We start from the raw sequence: 19,431 nt of genomic DNA, 5'->3' as shown, positions 1-19,431 counted from the left end.
ATGAACAACACAAACTAGAAACATCACTGCTCTAGAAAATTATATAACCCATTCTTTGTTTCACCCAAACAGACTCCATATTCAGGATTGACAGATGAAAGCTCTTAAGCTCTTAAATGTATATTGTAATAGAGCCATTCATGTTTCAGTGGAGGAGATATTGTAGTGACGGAGATTACACAGATATGGGAGCAGGCAGTATATGGGAACTCTGTACTTACCACTCTATTTTGCTGTGACTCCAAAACTGCTCTAGAAAATGAAGCCTATTAAAAAGAATCTTGCAAATCAGTTATGATTTGAAGAAATACTTTACAGCATATTGGAAAAGACCATTCTTTATACACACACATTCACAGATATCTCTAATCATCATCTCTAATTTTCATGTCAAATTGAGTCTCCGCAAGGACACGCAATTCTTTTTTCTTATTTAAAAATCTTTAATGCTTATTTATTTTTGAGAAAGAGACAGAGCATGAGCAGAAGAGGGGCAGAGAGAGATGGAGACAGAATCTGAAGCAGGTTCCAGGCTCTGAGCTGTTGGCACAGAGCCCAAAGGGGGGGCTTGAACTCATGAACCATGAGATCATGACCTGAGCCAAAGTTGGACACTTAACCAACAGAGCCACCCAGGCACCCCAGGACACTAAATTCTTATAGAACAAACAGAAAGTCAGGTTCCAAATTTCAATTAATTCCTATATGCATACTCCATTCTCTGCACCATTAATTCTTGGGATGTATATGTCATTGTCACTTTTACTTGTGTTTTACTTTGATGATTATACCTAATTCTATTTACTCTTGATAGACTGAACCAATAAGATATTACTTCAGCAATGAAAAGAACAGCATTCTGAATTTTTCTCCATATCCTTTTTAAAATTATTGGCAGAAGATATCAAATTTTTCATTTACATGAGAATTTTTGTTTCAAGTAGACCTCTTCTAATATTTACTGGGCCGAGCACTACTGTCCAGTGTAACCTTTTCTTTCCTTTATCCTTAAAAAATAAGATAGTTACCTTATAATGACCCACTTAGCTTACCCATAGAAAGTATCAGAACTTAAACTGTTGAAAAAAAAGTAATTTTTCAGAGAACATTGACTGTAATATTATTTGTTTGATCATTAAAGTGTTTTCCAAGGATTTTCATACATATATAAAAACACTAAAATAAAATTTTCCTAAGGAAAAAGTTAATGGGTGAAAATATTTCATAAGGAAATGCTTTCTAAAATCTACTTGTATCATGAGAACAAAAGAAAAAATCTTTACATAAAGAAAATATGTTTAATGCTTTAAACTCATTAAATTCATATCATACCTATTATAATCAGGCCAAGAAGGAAACCCACATGCTCCCCTGAGTCGATTGATTTTCCTATGATATTTAAATGAATGGGTGGTGTTTTATAGTCATAAATAACATCAAAGTGTACTATTCATGTGCTGGGATTAAAGTTCTGCTGTTAGTGTGAAGTTAATCATCTTCACAATTATACAATCAAATGAAGAACTTTGAGTATTTTCATATAGGGAGAAGAAAAACCCCTAAGGCTCCTTTTCTTCACACTTGCAAAAAGAATGTCTGTGAAGAAAAGAAAAGGAGCTTTTCAACTACATGTCCTTGGGGAACCCTTTGGACACTGTGGGCATTTAAGAATCACAGGGAAAATAAAGAAATTAAAATACCCTGGATCGAAGACATGGGTTTTTCTGGAGGGTAAAATTGCTAAAAGGAAGGTAAAACCAAAGACAAGTAAAAATTAGTTAGGAAAAGGAATTCTTATATTCCACAATATATCCATCACCCATAGAATATATATTTCTATTTTTCTGATTAAAAAAAGGGTGACCAAAAGGGAAAAAAAAAAGTAATCCTTTGTCATTTCCTCACCTTTTGGATGATAAAGGGAAAAATAAAGCATAAAGTTAACTTAAAAGCTCATTTCCCATTCATAGTTAATTCATTCTTCAGATAAGAAGAAACCACTTTCATATTCAGTCCATAAAGTAAATGTCCTGGTGATACCGAATTAAAAAAAGGTATATTGGATACTATGAATTATTCACAGGACATTCTAGAAAGCTGAAGAACACACCGTTAAGTCAGCTTTAATACTGCAATCCAATTGCAGTAAACAAGCATCCTTTTTCTATGTATCTATGTGACCTATAACTTACCTTTAACAAAAGAATTTTCTCTGATTTAAACTATTACAAAAATTGAGGATTAGGCTGATGATTTCTCTAAACATAAGAAAAGCAAACTACCAATCTGCTTGAAGCATGTATTAAACTTCCTCTTCAAATAAATGCATACTACGTTTAACACAGGATGTACCAAACATGGCCCCTCATCAAACCTATTGAAAGGTGGAGAATCTGAAGCAGTGAACACACAACTCAGCATGTTTTCATGAAAACAGTATCTTCTGAGTTCTTTCATTTCCACGTGCTCATCTTTTCAAAGAATATTTGCTTAATCAAAATTTTAAAACTAGGGTAGAAAGAAGAGTTACAATAAGTACTATGAACATTGACTATGTTAATTCTTTTGGGCCCGGTTCATTTCCAAGCAGGCTGAGACAGGGATGCCTGATGCGGGCAGGATGCCCATTTGCATGCAGCACCACACTTCCAGGCTTTTCCTTCACTCCTTGTATTGTTCTTGCTCCCTAGACTCTTAAGTACCTTGCTAGCTGATTTGCAACGCAAAGAAAAGGAAGTAGTAAGTAAAGAACTGTGAAGAAATCTATCACTGACAAGAGGGTAAAGCAGCCAGGAAGCAACTAGATACAACAGCCACTTGCAAGGGTGACCCTCTCCGCTGGGCAGTGAAGCCATTTCACCTTAGAACCTGGTGCTGCAGCGCCACCCTTAACGTCAGATGGCAGCATATGGTAGGGGAAATTGCCCAGGATTTCAAAAGAGTGTGTTTCCAGAACACAGCTAGTGATGCTTCGCCAGAGCCAAGTGAGACCTAGCTGGTGAGCCTCTTTGAAGACACCAACCTGTGTGCTTTCCATGCCAATCATGTAAGGGTCATCCCAACGACCTTCAGCTAGAGAATGGGCTTAATCCATCATGACAGGAGCATTCCATTATTGAAATAAGACAAAACAAGACAAAACAGAGACTAAAACGATGTCTTTTCCTCCTGTAGCCGTAAGATTTTTGTTATTGTTCATAGGGTCAAAAAATAACTATATGGTAGCAAATAGGAAAGTAGGAGACAGATTCATATATTATGATTTTTTTCATTTAATTTGTTTGACTTTTTAATATAAATGTGGAGCCACAGAGCACTAATGCAAGTCAGAATGTTTCAGTAAATAAGATTGAACAGTTTAACCTCATGAAAATCGGAAATAAGCCTATTAAATTTGGGGGAAGCAACGCCAGCATACAAATTTTTAAAAGCAACTTCCATTTCTTACTGATGGCAATTAAATGGTGTTTGCAATGTATTTATCAATAGTAAATTTCATCCATTCAGTCTACTATTCTGAGTTGTCCTACACAGAAGTACGTATTTTTGAGGTTGTATATCATCTATGTCCTTCCGTTATTAAAATATATTGGACTACCAATTTAAGGAACAGCTTTGAATCCAAATGACAGCCCCACCTTAGTTTAAAGCTAGGTTCTCTTTTCTACTTATTATGGATCTTTGATAAGAAATACAATTGCTGAGAAGTTTGTTTTGCTTGCTGTTTGCTACGAGCATTGTGAGACCTTTCCTGATTGTAACCCACTGTAAAATGGGCTGTAAAACTTCCTAAATGTAGTCTGATATGTAATGGAATGAGTGATTGTATACAAACTAACCGGCATTTCTCGCTTCTGTAAACCTGCTTGCTTAGCACATTCCTCACCTACCCCCTTCCCCCTTTCTTCCTCCCGCCACAAGTAAAAACCTCCCCTGTGCTATTTGTCTCTGTCTATAAAAACGCTATACCAACCCTAATCGTGGCCTCTTGTGTCACCGGCGACGAGTGCGCAGAGGACCAGGTTCGAACCTGCAATAAACGACCCTTGCCGCTTGGCTTTGACTTACGACTCTGGTGGTCTTTTGTGGGAGGTTTTGGAACTTCAGGCATTACACCAAAATACTTATTCCATACAAATACCCCATCAGGACAATATACAACATGTAATTATGACACTTAAATAGTATACTCAACCCTCCCCAGTTCTCTGATTCCCAGATTTAATTCAGGGTATATCCACACAGTTCCAAACAGCACAGAGATTGGGAAGCTGGTGACTGATTAGCTTAATATTAATTAAAACTATGTGAACAGTATGCCAAATCTGCGGTTGTAACAAAGATAAATACACACACACACACACACACACAAATGGTTTTGAAATTGGGTACTATGTTTAGCAAAAGAGTTTTGCTCTCAAAAAAAAAGTTTTACTCTCAATAAGTTACTTATTTTTCTAGCATATATTAAGCATATAACTCAACAGTTACACAAAAGTAGAGTAATCTATTGTTACATTGTAATCTATTGTTAAGTGCCAAATGAATTACACATATAGGGTATTCAAAAGTAAGAGCTATTTTCCTGGAAGGACTAGAAAAGAAAGCTTTTTTTTTTTTTGCAAAGAGATAAAGTACAGGAAGAGTTAAAAGTAAAATACAGATAAAAGAATTTTAAAAATGTATTTAAGATGAAGGATTTTTGCAAATCTTAATAGAAAGGCCAGCTTGTCTTAGGGAATAATCAAATGTTGGTTAATGGAATGTTTATGCAGTTAACATGAGGGCACACTGGTTAAAAGGGAAATTGATGAGATGATACTTTGGTATGGTCTAACATTAGCTAAGAGGAATTTAATTTTATTTGTATCGTTACTTATATCCCTCTTATTATATAAAAGTGAAGTTTTCAATCTGGCATGTTCTACACAATAGACTGTGGAGACAGAGAGAAATTTTGGAGGAAAAAAAAAATGCGAAGCTAAAATTCACTTTACCCATGCCAGAGTTCTGGGTAAGATTCTCAACAGCAACGGTTATCATGGGAAGAGTAAAGCATAACTGAAGCAAGTTTTACCAAGGGACAATTGACTGGACTGGAAGACTGGTCAGATATGGGAAACAAAAGAGAAAAATGAGCCAGAGATAGTGCTGAAGTTTCAAGCACGCGTGATGATCTGTGGAAAGATAGTTCTATTGGCAGATGGGAAGTCATCCGGAAAGCCAGCTTAAAAAGGAACATGATGAATTATGTCTGAGATATGCTTGGCTTCAAAGAACAATGGAAAATCCAAAGGGATCATAGCACAATATTATCTCTGAGTTACAATGGCCTTTAAACCCTCTAAAACTATCCTCATCTGATACATCAATCTCTTTAAACATCATCCCTAACAAATTGTCATTCAACGTGGGTTTGACATTCCTTTAATGACAGGAAAATTCCCTATTTTCCTATCAATTTGTGGGTTTTTTTGCCAATTCGATTTTTATAAATGTCCTTCTTATACCAGTCCCAAAAATGTGCCTCCTTAAAATTCTAGGCTTAGGTGCTAGCTCTTCCCTGTGGAAACACAAAATAAATTTAATCCTTTTTTCACAAAATGGCCCTTCAAATAATTGAAGGCACTTTTCATGTCCCATTGAACTCTCTTCTCTAGGTTAAACATCATTTGATGTGCCTCCAATCCTTTCACCATGTCTTTCTTTAACGTTGGCGTGTAGAACTAAACCGAGATTTCAGAGAAAGAATGGGGTTAAGTTAAAAAAAAAAAAAAAAAGAAAGAAAGAAAGAAAGAAAAAAAAAAAAAACTGACCCTTATGAAGATTCCTGAAGCAGCAACATAGGAAAGACTGCTGGAGGGGAAAAGCAAACAAACAGACACCAGAAAGCAGAGCAGAGGGCAGGAGGTTAAACCTTAGTAAATGACACACAGAAGTAAAGAGAGGAGGATAAATAATCTGGGCAAAGACAGGTTAGGTAGGCACAAAGAAAGCCAGGGCAAGGCAGAGCCAGCAAACTAAACAGGAGAGTTTCGTGATGACTGGAGTGCTTAAAAAAAAAAAAAAAAAAAAAAAAGCTACAGAGGAAATGGTGTTTAAAAAAAAAAAAAAAAACCAGCTAAGCATAGGTCATTGAGTCCTTTATTAATTAACCTATGAGCGGTGGGTTTGGGGAGAATTGTGCTCTAGGAAGCCAGATTGTAGAACTTTAAATTTTCAAAGTATTGGAAAAATTGGGGCAGTAGAGGAAGGAGAAAGATAATGCAACTGCTAGAATAATCCTGTTCATACTTCACACTCCAGATCAAGGAGAACTTCTCAGAGCAATCTGCCCTAAGACTCTTCCCCATGGTCAACTCGCATCCTTACTTGTGGTTCTAGAACTCTTGCATGAAAACCTGTTATGGCCTTGCTTGTCATTCTGCACTTTTTTTCTCTTCTCCTGTCCCCACCGGATTATAAATTGTTCAGTGACAGAAACTTGTTCATAACCATCTCTGTGTCCTCAGCATTCAGTGTAATACCAGACACATAGCAAACAGTCACTAAATAGGTCACGGATTACAAAATGAATGATCTCTGATGCAAGAGGTTCAAGGAAAATTTCAGTGGACACCCTAAGCACTCTTCCCAGTTTTCCTTCGATATCATGCCTCGTTCCATTGTGAGCTTTCCCCATCTTCGGTGTGCTTTTGCTTCCAACTTCCTGAACCTGAAATGACTACAGAAGACTCTGTTAGGGGTGAGCAATCCATATTGCTCATGGTTGGAGAGCAAGAGGACCTAGGAATACTGGTATTCCTTAACCAGTATGGGCAGGTGCAAGAGAAGAAAGACCTGAGCCATGGCCTCTGGAAAGTGCAACTCAGAGGCATTGGTTACACTCTCAAGTTTCCTTGAGGAATTAGGCCAGGGCTACCAGCTATGGGACTTTGCCTGAAGTCACATCCCACGCTTGGCCTCTATCCCTCCTTTGTGTTGCTTCCTCACCTTCTTATTAGTTTGTACTCTGAATACCTTCTTAATAACTCACTTGCACATCAAACCTTGTTCCAAATCATCTGGCAAATCTGATCTAAGATAAGTCCCTCTTAAGACAGGCAATAACTAGCTATATTTAAAAGCAGTGAAGGTGGGTCCATCCAGGAAAAAAGTTCAAATTAAACATGCCACTGTATAATCTTTGCATCACAGACAGATGAAATAAAAGCCAATGACAAAGTTAAATCCTGAGAAAAAAAGGATTTCCACTGAATATCCCAAGCCCTGATTTTAAACAAGAAAAAAAAAAAAAAAAGAAAAGAAATTGCTGATTAGTAGGAATATATACTGTCATTGTTTTGGAATTCTGAAGTTTAGAATGAAAAATAAATTTCAGTTATATGAATATAGATATGCGTACAGATATAATGTTTAATGTGGTTGTGGATCTGAATATATGAATAAGGTATAGGTAGATACACATATATGTTACAAAATATTCTGAAAATATTCCTTTAAGTTTCAATTTAGGCTGGTTGGAGAGTTTTCAAAATCCTTCACTGAGCAGTAAAAAGCAACGAGCTATATGTTATGTGCCAAAGATCAAGGACAGAAATAGTATTAAAGACTCCCAGTACTCTAACAAGCCCTTCAGAGTCATTTGAACATCTTAATCAGGTCCATGTTACATGCTGTGGGCTCACAAATAAGTTAGATCTAGGCAAGTATCACGTTGTTAGCATCTAGAGCAACAGTGAGGCGTCATTTAAATGCACTGAATCACAAGAACAAAACTGACGACAGTACATTTACTTATCAACAGTAAAGCTAACACATGATGAACTAAAAGTATAGACTTTCAATTTCATGGCAAAATGAGAGAAAGACTTCAAAGCCTGGCCGTACCATGTTTGGATATATTCCACATTAAAAGATGTTTCAATCAGAATGGGAGGGGTCAGTTAGAAAACTATCAAAAATGATAGTCAAAAGATCAATATAGATGGCACCATGTAAACTCTGAACAAAGGAAGACTTCAGCCACACAGTCTGACAATCCAGAGTCTCTGGCATGGTCATTTCTCCGTCTTGTGGGGTAGAGGCTTACTCTGGTGCCATGAACACTTAATTCACCTGCCTCTGTTCTGACCCCAGGCTACCGAGGCATACATTTGTTCCCAAATGTGGATCTGGCTGGTGTGAGTATTCTCTTCTATGTGATAGTTATTGGCATCATTCTATGTTAAAAATCAACGTTGTCATTCTACCTTAGGGAGCTGAATGAAAATGATCGCTTTCTAGGTGCTATGGTCTCCTTTCTAGGTACTAATAAAGCTGTCAAATTCACCAAGTAATGCCTGCCTGTGATATTCTTTGGGTGACGACCAATCAGTGCCCCTCACCTAGTAACAGCAGTGTTCTCTGCTTATAGGAAGTGGCCTTCCAGGTTTCCATTCTCCCCTCCTCCAACTATTCCAACTCTCAGCAGCATCAACACTAAATATCACATCAGATACAAATCTGGAAAAGAAAACTGTGATCGGAACTGATTACTCACTTTGCTCTGAAACACTCTCAGCGTAAATTAAATAATCCCTTATATTCTGGCTTTCCCCCGGCCACAGAAGTTCAAGGATCCTGGATCAACCAGTATGAACCAAACTGCTATCTTTATATGGATTTGTACACTTTCAAAGTTGGTCTCCTACCTCTATGAACTCCCTGAATGCTTCCAGAGAGCCCTCTGAAATATATGTCATCAGCTCATTCTTGAAATTCTTAAACTCCGCTCCGAATATTCTTTTTTTTTTTTTGTTCTTCCTTGAAATGTAGGTATTTCTGAAGGATGCTGCAGCAGTCCACTAAAATGAGGGGTGCTTTTTCTCTCATCCTCCTCCAGAGAAGTCTTCTCTGATCGATCCACTTAGCTGCTCCTGGAATCACCTCTGGAATTATACTCTCTCCTCTCAAAAACATAAGCTCCTTAGAAGCTCATGGCTCCACACTAGATTCCTCTGGCCCTTCTTTGTACTGTCCCTATTTCTCTGTCCCTTTATTTAGTTTTATAAAAGAATATGGTCCCTCAGCACTTCACACAAACCCTAGGTCTACTCCAGTTTCTCCTAGTGCAATCTTTAATAGTACAATTTCTACTGCAATAAAGCACTTAACTATACACACTTCTTCCCAAACCTTTCAATAACATTGTTCACCCATCCATGCTAATACATTAGATAAAGCTGATAAACCTGCTTTCAATTCATTGAGAATACTGAAACTACCTACTGTAATATTTCTGCTTCCCACTCCCAAATCTAGCCATGCACCTATCATGGTTCTGTACAATCCAATGATTTCCATCATGCCAAGTCTCATTGGAAATGTTCTGCTCTCTTCTGACTTCAACTTGCAGGAGCATCTGACATTGTACATCATATCTCTTTTTTTTTTTTTAACGTTTATTTATTTTTGAGACAGAGAGAGACAGAGCATGAATGGGGGAGGGGCAGAGAGAGGGAAGACACAGAATCTGAAACAGGCTCCAGGCTCTGAGCTGTCAGCACAGAGCCCGACGCGGGGCTTGAACTCACGGACCGCGAGATCGTGACCTGAGCCAAAGTCGGCCGCTTAACCGACTGAGCCACCCAGGCGCCCCTCACATCTCTTTTTTAAAACATCTTTTTCATTGTTGGTGAGAATGCACACTGGTGCAGCCACTCTGGAAAACAGTATGGAGGTTCCTCAAAAATTAAAAATAGAACTACCCTATGATCCAGCAACTGAACTACTAGGTATTGATCCAAAGGATACAGGAGTGCTGATTCAAAGTGGGCACAACATATATATAGATAGATATAGATATATCTATCTATATCTATCTATATAGATATCTATATAGATAGATATATCTATATATACCTATATAGATAGATATATCTATCTGTGTTTATAGCAGTGCTATCAACAGTAGCCAACAATAGCCATGGAGGGGAGGTGGATGGGGGGGGGGGGGCTAAATGGGTGATGGGCATTATAAGGAGGGCACTTGTTGAGATGAGTACCGGCTGTTATATGTAAGTGATGAATCACGGGGTTCTACTCCTGAAACCAATACTACATTGTATGTTAACTAACTTGAATTTAAGTAAATAATTTTTTAAAATTAAAAATAAATAAATAAATAAAACACCTTTCTCACCTGTCATACCATTCACTCAAGAGATTGTTCTAACCTCATTGGCTGATGCTACTCATTTTCTTTTGGCATCTTCTTGTTCTTTCATCTTCATGTGATAGAGTATCATTAGAGCATCTCTCTAACATTATCTCCTACCTTACTCATTCAGTTCCATGAATTTAAATAACATTTTCCCATTAATAATTCACAAATATATACCTCCAGCCATGAACTTTCTCCTGTATATCCAATAGTCTATTTGATATCCTCAGCTGAATATCTAATAACCATTTCAATTACAACATAATATGTCCTGGTTGAACTAAAACAATATTTGGTATTTACATTTTTACAATAGTTTAATATTATTCATAATTATTATAGTGTCTTATTCAATTCTTTCTAGAAAAAGTTTTTCTATTTTCTGAAGATTTTCTTTAGCTTTTTAATTGTAAAATAGAACTTATATTCAGTAAGTTACACAAAACAATGAATATTGCAAACGATCATCATTGTAACCAAAACCAAAGATAAAAATTTCCTTGTGAGCACTGCTCTTACTGTGTTCCATACATTTTGGTATGCTCTACCTTCATTTCTATTTATTTCTAAGTGTTTTCTGATTTTCTTTGTGATTATTTGCTAACCCATTGGTTAGTTTTGTCTTCTTTAATTTCCGCATACTTGTGAATTTCCCAATTGTCTAATTTCATTCCATTGTAATCAGAGAACACAATTTGTGTACTTTCAATCTTTTTGAAATTTATTGTGAGTCTTTTTTTTTTAATGGCCTAGCACACCGTCCATACTGGAAAATGTTCCATAGTCGCTTGAGAATCGTGTGTATTCTGCTGGTATTGTATGGAATGTTCTACAGATGTCTGTTAGATCTATTTTCTGTATAGTGTTGCTTATGTCTTACATTTTCTTGTTGTCCTGCCTAGTTGTTCTGCCTATTATTGAAAATGGGGTATTTAAATCCCCAACAATCATTCTTGAATTGAACCTTTCTCCCTAATTATTTCATTTTTTGATTCATGTATTTTGGGACTCTGCTGTAAGACACACATATGTTTTAAAATCTTATAACTCTAAATGAATAATTCATTTTCTCCATCCATTTTCTTTCAAACTATTTTTTATTTTTGACTCTAAATTGTATTCCCTGTGAGATCATATAGTTGAAATTTAGTTTCTATTCAGTCTGACCATCTCTGCCTTTTGTTTGGGTGTTTAACCCATTTACTTTTAATGCTATTATTGGTATAGTTGGGACTAGGTGTGACATCTCATATCTTGTTAACTATTTCTTTCATGACTTTTTGTGCCTCTCGTACTCCTTTACTACTTTTTTTTGTAATAATTGATTATTTCTAGTGTGATTCCCTTGATTTTTTTTACCCTATTTTTTGTTATTGTCTTAGTGATACTCTATGGCTTACTATATTTAACTTAATTTACAGAGTCTACATAAAATATATACTAAATTCCAATAAAATACAGAAATTCTATACTTGTATAGTTTTATTCCTACTTATACATTTTTGTGCTTTTGTTCCATATATTACATCTGTATATTTTACCTTAAAATCACATAGCTAATAAAATGGCAGGAGGAAACGTTTGTTTCTTAATGTAGAGTTACACCCGAATCATTCAAAGCCATCTTTTTCAGATTATTTACCTTTATTTTTACATCTTTAAATTATCATTACCTTTGAAGCATATCTCACCCTATACATTTCTTAGTCTTATTCCCAATATCATCTAATTCATTGTGGGGTGGCCAATTGTGTCAGAAATTGGAGGCACTTCCTTCTGAGTGCATGCTATATTGTCAATTTTCTAAATATTCATCATGGTAAGCCATTCCAAATTCACTAAAAACACTAGGGCACTGCCAGATATCTTTTTCTCATGCCAAATCTGTTTTATTTTCACATGTAGTAAATAATGCCAATGAAAATTAGCCATGAGTTGTTTTCCTTTATTTCTTATGCAAGCATCAATATTATTCTAATCTTACCTAATTAGTTTCAATTTGTCACTCAGGATAAAAGCATTATAAACACTCATTTAGAAGTTATCATGTTTCCTACTGAAAGCGAGGTGTTCTGTGCTCAGTTTTATAAAATAAGGGCTGAATTCGTACACATCTCATTTTACGAACTATTTACTCCTACTACTGCCACCACCATCACTACTACTAACTGCTGCTGCTTCTGAGAAAACAAAACAAAAAAGGTACAAATGGACAGTCATACTTGTAATCATCTAGACTATTTTGCGAAATCAGTGTATTAACACATCCCTAGACCATTTCCATGAGGTACGTATTTAATGTACTAAGTGAGCAAAACTAAGATAATTTTATTTTTTATCTTTTAATCTTTATTTTATTTTTGAGAGAGAGAGAGCAAGAGAAGGGCAGAGAGAGAGGAGGACAGAGGATCCGAAGCAGGGTCCATGCTGACAGCAGACAGCCCCATGCAGGGCTTGAACTCATGAAACATGAGATCATGACCAGAGCTGAAGTCAGATGCTTAACCGACTAAAACACTCAGGCACCCCAATTAAGACAATTTTAGATGTCCCAAAGACTTTTAGTTTCTAAAGCAACATAAATTATTTCATGGAAAATAAACATACTTATCAGGAATAATACAAGAAATAAATGGATATAGTGATTTCCTATATTACATAACGTCACCCTGCAAAATTCATGGAATATTATAAATATAATCCTTTAAGATCTTCAAGACTCCAAATGTAGCTGAGATAGAAGAAAAGTTTAGACTGTAGGTTGGCGAAGGTCATGGAAAAAATGCTCTTAAAAAAATCCACTTTATCGCATTGTTAGTTGAAATCTTTAGGAATAGATTACCTCTTGCTTTAATTCCTTCAATGGCTCCCCAGTAAAAATACAGGGTGAAATTCAAACTTTTTGAAGTATCAAAGCCCTTCACCACCTGGCTTTATTCTCCTTCAGTAAACCCACAGTCAATGTTTCAGTCATAAAGAATTACTCACCTGGCTAAACATCATGCTTTTTCATACCACCTTCATAATCTCCATGTGGAAAAAAGTCTTCCAAGCTTTTCTTCTTGTCTGCTTAGTGAGCTCAAACATATCCCTCAAGATCATTTCAGGCATTTTACCAGCTATTCCTTTAATTTTTTTTTAATGTTTATTTATCTTTGAGAGAGGAAAAGAGACAAAGCACGAGTGGGGGGTGGGGGGGCAGAGAGAGATGGAGACACAGAATCGGAAGCAGGCTCCAGGCTCTGCGCTGGCAGCACAGAGCCCAACGCGGGACTGGAACTCATGAACCGTGAGATCATGACCTGAGCTGAAGTCGGATGCTTAATCGACTGAGCCACCCAGGCGCCACTATCAACTTATTTTAAAATGTTTGTTGAATGCCTACACTATCCCAGGCTTTATGCTGGGGTACAGAGCTGAAGGGTGAGACCCATGCCCTTAGTAAACAATGATCTACTCACAGTGGTGCATAATGGCAAATGATTTTAGTATAATGCATGTGTTATAAGTTTTGGATGTGCTGAGAGTGCAACGGGAGCTGTGATGAGAGGTCTATTGGCCACCCTCGAAGGTCAGGGAAGCTTCCAGGGAGTGATATGTCTGGTGCCATGTCTTAAAGGGAGTGAAGTCTTGAAGTAAGAGGGCAAAGAAGTGGCATATTAGAAAATCATTTTTCTATAAATCTCATGGCACACCTGACTGGTTTGTTTACTTACCATTAATATATCATGAGTAAATGATAAATGATAAATATCTTTATTATAGTATTTATAGGACATATTTTTTAGAGTAATCCTCATACTGTAATTTATTGATGTACATTTCTGTCACCCTACTAGACAGAGTTGTGTCCTTTTGAAGTTACTATCTTTTATTTGTTTTTCAATGTTTGTTTGTTTGTTTATTTAGAGAGTGCACAAGCCATGGAGGTGCAGAGAGAGAGAGGGAGAGAGAGAATCCCAAGCAGGCTCTGCCTTGTCAGTGCAGAGCCGGATGTGGGCTCAATTGCACCAACCATACGATCATGGCCTGAGCCAAAATCAGGACTTGGACACTCAACCCACCGAGCCACCATGTGCCCCATGCATCTTTTTTTTTTTTTTTTCTTTAAAGAGAGAGACATGGATAGAGAGAGAGAGAGAGAGAGAGCGAGTACACCTCAGTGGGGGAGGGGCAGAGAGAGAGAGGATCCGAAGTGGGCTCTGTACAAGAGCCCAATGCAGGGCACAAACCCACAAGCCACGAGATCATGACCCAAGCCAAACTCAGATGCCCAACCAACTGAGCCACCCAGGTACCCAGAAGTTATTATCTTTAAAAAAAAAAATCCAGGGGCACCTGGGTGGCTCAGTCAGTTAAGTGTCTGACTTCAGCTCAGGTCATGATCTCACGGCTCGTGAGCTCAAGCCCCACGTCAGGCTCTGTGCTGACAGCTCAGAGCCTGGAGCCTACTTCAGATTCTGTGTCTGCCTCTCTCTCTCTGCCCCTCCCCTGCTCATGTTCTGTCTCTCTCCCTCACAAGAATAAACAAACATTAAAAAATAATTCCAGTGATTAGTATAGGTATGATCACATAGAATACACAATATTTAGAAAACGTATATGACTTAGACCCATGGTATACCCACTCCAATGATAAAGTAACATCCAATGTCAAGATATAAAATCTTCATTTTGAAATGTGATGTGGATAGACTACAACAGAGTATCCCATCAATTTCTGCACTATTTCATTGGTGTTATTTCCCTTTCATTAATATGAAAGGAGTTTCATCAGTAATAAAGCCAGAAAACCCCTTAGAGCAATGTTGTAAAAACAATGTTGCTCTCTGTCACTAGAGTTTTCTGATCACAGCAAATACCACAGGTAACAAGAGAAATCAATAAGCAGGAGAGTACGAAGAAATGCTCTAAGGACACAGAAATGAAGTTATCAAACTGTTTTCTTTTAGGAAAAATCCACATTGCAACAGGTAAAGCAGATGCTTGTCATCAAATATGGACAGATTTTCTTTTCTAAGCAAAAGATTTGAGGACATAAGAGGTTGAAATATAGTTAGAAATACAGTTGGAAAAATTAGAAACTAATCAGATTCCATTCCATAAATAATATCTTAATTCACTCTAGAGTCCAAACAAATAAAAACAGAAACAGTTGTTTTTTGCAGTGTTACTTGCCTTTTAGTCCATAAAAAAGAAATAGAAGACCGATATTATATATAAACTAAAGACACTAGAATTAAAATTTTGAATGAATATCCATTCTATTTCTAAGACTATTTAGAAAGCCTTCTTTTCTACATGATTCAATTTTTAAATGAAATGAAAGACTTCTCATTTTAAAACACACACCCTTTTAAAAATATCAATTCACATATTTGATCAGTTTTAATCATATTTGAAATTAGGTAGCTTCTTTGTGATACAGAAATATGACTAAGATATTGACTTCAAATCTTAAGTCCTTGGAGCAAAGTTCACTCACTACTCAGAACATTCAAGTCCTCAACAACTATTTTAATAAATTTATATTATTATTTTACTATATAAGGAATACATTCTGTGTAGAAAATTTGAACCATACATCGAAATGATAAAATGTATAAAATCATTCATTCCCAAGCATACCATCCAGAGATAACCATTATAACAATTTTGGTGTTTTTTCTACTTTCGCTCTTTTCATTTCACAATTTTTACTTTATTCTTTTGCAATTTATAATCTCTACTTTGGTTGTTTTAAAAGTTATCTTTAAATTTGAAGTTGTATGGGGCACCTGGGTGGCCCAGTCAGTTAAGCATCCAACTTCGGCTCAGGTCATGATCTCACGGTCTGTGAGTTCGAGCCCCACACTGGGCTCTCTGTTGACAGCTTAGAGCCTGGAGCCTGCTTCAGATTCTGTGTCTCCCCCTCCCACTGACTCTCCCCTGCTCATGCTCTATGTCTCTCTGTCTCTCAATAATAAATAAATTTATTAAAAATAAATTTTAAGTTGTATAATCAATGCAACATTATTCATAAATATACTCTTCTAAACACCAGAAAACTTGGGATAATAAAATGTGATGAATCTTTTCCAAATTACATATCATGATTATGTATGTTTATAGTTTTAAAATGTCTTTGCCCTCCAAATTAGACAGTCCTATTATTTTTTATAATATACAGTCAATGTTAGGCTAGATTTATCCACACATTTGCCAATTTCATTGTTCATCATTCCATCTCACACCTGAGATCATTTTCTTTCTTCCTGAAGGACATACTTTCAAAGTCCATTTATTACAGATTAGTTGGTAGAAATATCTCCCTGCTTTTATCTGAAAATGCCTACATGTAACTTTTGTTCTTTTAAAACACGGGTTTTTTTCATTTATAATTAAAATAATTATAATTTTATTAAATAATTAATAATAAAATTAAATTTTATAAAATAAAATAAAAATAAAATTAATAAAATAATTATTTTCATTAAATAATATAATTAAAATTAGCTTCTGCACAGTGAAGGTAACCATCAACAAAATGAAAAGGGAACCTACTGAACCAAAGACATTTGTAAATCATGTATCTGATAAAGGGTTACTATCTAAAATACATAAAGAACTCATAATTCAATAGCAAAAACAAACAAACACAAATTTAAAAATGAGCAGGGAATCTGAATAGACATTTTTCCAAAGAAGACATACAGACGGCCAACAGGAACATGAAAAAATGCTCAATATCACTAATCATCAGGGATATGCAATTCAAAACTACAATGAGATACCATCTCACGCCTGCTAGAATGGCCATTTATCAAAAAGACATGAAATAACAAGCGTTGGCAAGGTTATGCACCTGCTGGTGGGAATGTAAACTGGTGCAGCCACCATGAAAAACAGTGGTGGCGGATAAGCGAAAGAATCAAAATGTACAAAATTCTAGTTATAAAATAAATAAGTCATGGAATCTAATGTGCAGTATGGTGACCATCGTTAATAATACTGTACTACATATTTGAAAGTTGCTAAAAGAGTAGATCTTAAAAGTTCTCATCACAAGAAAAAATTCTATAACTACATAAGTTGATTTATGTTAACTAGACTTATTGTGGTGACCATTTTACAATATGTATAAATATCAAACCAGTATGTGTATGCCTGAGACTAATATAATGTTGTGTGTTAATTACACCTCAATAAAAAATAAAATAGCTTTTTTCAGGTCTATGAAGGTATTAATTCACGGATATCTGACTTCTGTTGTTCTTTAAAAATCACCTGGATTCTAATTGTCCCTCTTTTTTAGGTATTACATTCAGTTAGGTCGTCAGTTTCTTATAAATTGGATCATTAGTGGGTGCTGTGCCATTTTTCCCAAATTATTCAGATGGAGCATTTATTTGGAGCCTGGAAAGCATAAGAGTCCAATCTCCACTGTCCATAGAAAACAGCTCTGGAGGTTTCTCTCAACACTGTCAACTTGTCAGCACCAGATTTAAGCAAGCGTATCATTCCCTTGCTTGAAGGAGCTCTTGTGGAAATAGTATGATGCGACTTATGGAAATAGTATGAAGGTCCTCTCTATTTGCTATATCCCCAACACTACTTTTTTAAAGCTTTTATTTACTTACTTACTTACTTATGTATTTATTTATTTAGAGTGAGGAGGGAGAGAGAGAATCTCCAGCAGAGCCGTGCTGAGCATGGAGACTCATGTGGGGCTCAATCACACCACCCTGAGATCACGACCCGAGCAGAAATCAAAAGTTGGACACCCAACCAACTGAACCTCCCAGGTGCCTGTCCCCAACAATATTTTTATTTTTATTTTTATTTTTATTTTTGTTTTTATTTTTATTTATTACCTGTTTTGACCCACACTCTTGCCCACCCATGACTGGGGTTACCCGCTCAGCTGTACTGTTTAGCTTAGGTGTATTGTTTGGCAGTTTTGCTAATGTTCCTTCTTAGCCCACACTCCAGACAGGTACCACATAACCTGACAGATGAAGACTAACAAGACTCATGGAAGGAACGATGGTCACAACACTGATTTGGCCTTGAGAGGTGGAGTGAAGTTATGACCTAACCCAAAGCACCGTAAGCAAAGTTCACCATCAAATAGAATAGTATTGTATATGGAATTGTGTTTACACGAGAAAATATTTTACTCTATGTTCTGAGAGCATAGGTCAGAAAAAAATAAAAGGAAAATCTTGTTAGTTGGTAGAAATATACAGCTATTCATTTGCATTCTCAATACCCTGCCATCTCCTGCTCCTAGCAGCACTGTCCTCCCATAATCAAAGGACACACGTTACACAAAAAATATAAAACTAACTAGGCCAATCCTTAAAATCTCTTTACCAGGTTTGGACTAATGAGTGTTTTGATGGCCCACTTTGCCTGAAGGGCAGACGAAGGATGACACATGTCTGTGCAGTGATCTGTGCCCATTCTGCATGTTAGTAGCAGTAAAGTGCCGAGTTAGATCAGAAGTATTATGTCCAGGGGCGCCTGGGTGGCTCAGTCGGTTAAGCGTCCGCCTTCAGCTCAGGTCACGATCTCGCGGTCCGTGAGTTCAAGCCCCGCGTCAGGCTCTGGGCTGATGGCTCAGAGCCTGGAGCCTGCTTCCGATTCTGTGTCTCCCTCTCTCTGTGCCCCTCCCCCATTCATGCTCTCTCTCTGTCTCAAAAATAAATAAACATTAAAAAAAATTAAAAAAAAAAAAAAGTATTATGTCCAAATTGGTGGAATGAGAGAATCCACTGTTCCAAACTCCTCATAGCTTTCTTCAAAGTTGCTTCTGTTACAGGATAAATGAATCTAAGAGCATAATCCTAGTTAATACTCATTTGTAGCTTCTGGGGGTCTCTGACAGCAAAGTTCAGAGGGTAGTCTTTGGGTAGTTTTACTTACAGCCATTTCTGAGTGATTTCTTCCCCTGTTGTTGAAGGGAAGGCTTCAACCTTCCCTGACTCAGGCATCTGCCCTAGCATTTCTTTTCTCCTGAGCCCTTCTTCCCCAGCTATGCAGAATCTGTGTACAACTACATGACCCACTTTATTCTTCCTCTAAATTCACAAAGGAATTTCCGTAAGTAAGGGCTTCTTCATTCAAGAGTGTTCTTTATTGTCTAGTTATATAGAGTTCATTTGTCTGATAACATAGCAAGACTTTTGGCAAAGAGTAAAGGTTTGTAGATGAGGAAAATGAACTTCTAATCTCTGAGCAGCCTG

The sequence above is a fragment of the Panthera leo genome, chromosome D3 (genome assembly GCF_018350215.1).
Source record: "Panthera leo isolate Ple1 chromosome D3, P.leo_Ple1_pat1.1, whole genome shotgun sequence".
Lineage (NCBI taxonomy): Eukaryota > Metazoa > Chordata > Mammalia > Carnivora > Felidae > Panthera > Panthera leo.
Note: the sequence above shows the minus strand (reverse complement) of the source record.